Raw genomic sequence first — 3,478 nt, 5'->3', positions numbered from 1 at the left:
GCCTTAGCTCCAGACCAACACCCAAGGTCAACCCTCAGGTCCAGCAATCCTAAGGGTGACTCATCCTGAGTTTCCCCCACAGTGACCCCACCTACTAAGTGTTTAGAGGTTGAGACCAACATGTGAAACTTCAAGCTGAGTAGAGAACAGTTTGGAATTTCTAGTGGTGAGGGTTCCAAGTCTAGTTTTCTAGGAATAGTAAAAAGGAAAAGTCCTATGGCTAGACCCTAGGCTATTAAAGAGGAGGAACTAAACCTCAACCAAAATTGAGGTCAACAAGGCTCAAGGAACTAGAGAGTCTGAAAAGAAAATGACTTGAAGCACAACAACATCTTGAAATTTACCAAGAAATGATGGTACAAGCTCATGATAAATTGGTCAGCCCAAGGACATTCAAAGTTGGTGACCTCGTCCTCATGCTCAAAAGGCCTATTCTTGCACGCCGCAAAATAGGTGGAAAATTTGAGCCAACTTGGGAGGGACCATTTGTCGTTGAAAATGTTTATGGAGGAGGAGCCTACCAATTAGTGGACTTCTGGGGTGAAAGACTCATGCTACTAATCAAAGGATGATACCTGAAGACATACTATACAACTTAATATTGCTTGCCTTCGCTTGATTCAAGATTTTGAATATTTGATTGTTTTGGGGTTATCTATGTGGCCAAAAGTCTGTGACCGGGTCCAAAATTTTGTAACAAAATTAACCTCAACATAATAAAAAAAAAAGAGTTTTTTGAAAATTACACACCTCAATTTTCTCTTTTCAAACTTAATATAATACTAATTTAAACAAAATCACACATAAATAAACAACCTCTTCACCAAAATAAACTAAAATCTCCTTTAATAAATACTTGATTTTGTTCTTGTTCACACTAAGTTTCAGCCCACTGACATTTTTCATGTCGTCTGCAGAGAAATGTCAGGTCAGGGATTGATCTTTGCCTTCAAAGATGGTTGGAATCTTGCACTAAATGAAGAAATGGCATCGCAGGGTGGCACTATAGATTTTGACATTGAATTTAACCAAGTGAGCATGGATTACGAGGGGCCTTTAATGAATTTTGTTAGTCAACAAGAAAAGGAAGGGCTGCCCTCACTACTAAGGGTGGCCACCAAAGATAGTGCGTCACTGAAAGGAAAGAATGTGATGGTACAACTGGACCCGATGAAGGGGCCCATCCGTTTACCATCCATGATAGCTACGCCAACTGGGGGCCTAGTTGCTGGTGATAATGAAAGGATACCGTTTGCTCCAATGTGAAGAACACAACGAAGAAACGCTAGCCAAAGCAAACAAATAACTTTTTTATGAGAAGAGAAGAGACGCCAGAAAGAGGCGGACGACTTGCTCGCTCCAATTTGTGAGGGACACATTTATGATCCGGGCAAGAAAGAGACCTCCTCTAGCCAGCCCACTACAGATGAGGAGCCTGAGTTTGTTACACAGCCAAAGATACTACCAGCATCAGATGTTCTGTGTACGGGTTACCCTACCTTCAATGCCAAAATACCTGCACGAGCATCAACTATGAGGGCATTCATGGAGTGTCCGGACTGCAACGTCCTACATCTACAACACTACAACACATTAGAGGAATATGCATCTACCGATGATGGATCTCAGACCCCTGATTACTTGATAGAGGTAGATCCATATGTCCCAATGGATGTAGAGTCGTATGTTCCGAGGGGTACAGAGCCAAACATCCTGTCAGACACAGAATCATACATTCCGTTAGTGCCAGAGACAGCACCAGCTTGGGTTCCCGCTGATGTTCAAATGAGGGAATACCAACGACAAATGCCAGCGACAAATGCCAACTCCCAGTACGATGGAATATTATAAAATGAGCAAAGTAAATAAAAGAGACTTCGATTCTATGAAGAAGTATAGGAAAATTTCTTCAACATACTGAGGGGATTAGAACTGTATACCAGAGTCTTCTTAGAGACTGACAAATAAAGTATTCTTAACTTCATTTTTGACCTAAGGGCAGAGGTCGAGCAGGTTTACTTATAAAAATGACCTATTTTGAGCAGAGGAAATGCTTGTGAGGAAAAGGGAGGATTACTATCTAGTGTGGCTGCTTCTACAACTTCACAAATGACAGACAGAGGAATCCGCCTGGGATCCTCAGACATGATCAAGTAGATCCACTACCACCAATGATAAAGTGGATGATCCAAAGAATGGTCAGATGGAGTATTCTGCCCGCTATCTGCATTCCAAATAGTTGTATTATCAACATCTACGATGAGGGTTATTGTATTTCTACACATATAGACCACCATAAATTCAAGAGACCTTTTTGTACAGTCTCATTCATGAGTAAAAGCAACATCTTATTTGGGAAAAGAATTGACATCGTCAGCCCTGATGAGTTCAGAGGCTCTGTGGAGATTCCCCTACCAGTTGGCTCAGTGCTTGTTCTTAAAGGAAACGGTGCAGACGTTGTCAAACATTGAATTCCATGAGTGCTACACCGCAGGGTGTTTGTAACCTTCAGACGGTTGAACGACAGCAAAATGCTGCACAAATTTTAGCCAAATCTATAACTAGAGGAACTACTACCTTACGAGCTATGAGAGGGTTGCACCTCTGAGCACATGCGAAGGGAACTCTTGTCCTGAAGCGTGGCTTAGAAGGTTAGTAATACACCTAAAATATATAGTGTTCTTAGACACATTTTTATACCTATTATTGAGATATTGCGCTTTAATGGAAGGTGTTTTTGTGTTTTTCTTGCAGATACAAGAAAAAATAGAAAAAATACTTAAAGGAGTGAAAAAGGATCAATTTTAGAGCAAAAAGGTGAAAAATTGTGCAAAAAAGAGTTTTGGTGCCTAAGCGCCAGATCCGGTGCTTAAGAGCCGGTTAAACTGAGAAGGCCGCGCCTAAGTGCCGAGACCCCGTGATTAAGCGCCAGTGGCAGTTACTAGACGAGTAAATATAGTTTTCACAAATTTTGAAGAGGTTTGTTAGGCACCCATTGGCTTAATGAATGGTTGTAACCACCATGGACAAAAATTATCATGAAAGGATGCATCTCTTGGGCAAATACAACAATTCAAGACACATTTTGAAGAAATTCAAGACACATTTTGAAGAGAACCCAAGGCACCTCTTGGAAAACTATAAAAGAAAAAAGAGAGGACTTAGAAAAGATTCATAAAAATATTGGCAAGTTTTGAAAGTTCTTCTCTGGGGAGTTAGTTCGGAGAGATTTTCAGGATTCTTTTTTTTTATTTTGTTTTAAGTGATTGTAAAAGAGAAGAGATTCAAAGGAACTTTAAGAGTTTCGTGGAGGACTTGAGATAAGTTTTTATCTTTCTGTTTTAGACTACTTTTGGTTTTAATTAAGACTTGTTGTTTGTTTAACAATGATTTCTTCTTTTAAACTAAAGTGTGGTTTATTTTCTCCATGGATTCTGAGTAGTTTTCTTTATCTTTCTTCTTAAAATGATAAGTAATT

This window comes from Phalaenopsis equestris, unplaced genomic scaffold (genome assembly GCF_001263595.1).
Source record: "Phalaenopsis equestris unplaced genomic scaffold, ASM126359v1 Scaffold000572, whole genome shotgun sequence".
NCBI classification, from domain to species: Eukaryota; Viridiplantae; Streptophyta; class Magnoliopsida; order Asparagales; family Orchidaceae; genus Phalaenopsis; species Phalaenopsis equestris.
This window is presented reverse-complemented; position numbering follows the sequence as displayed.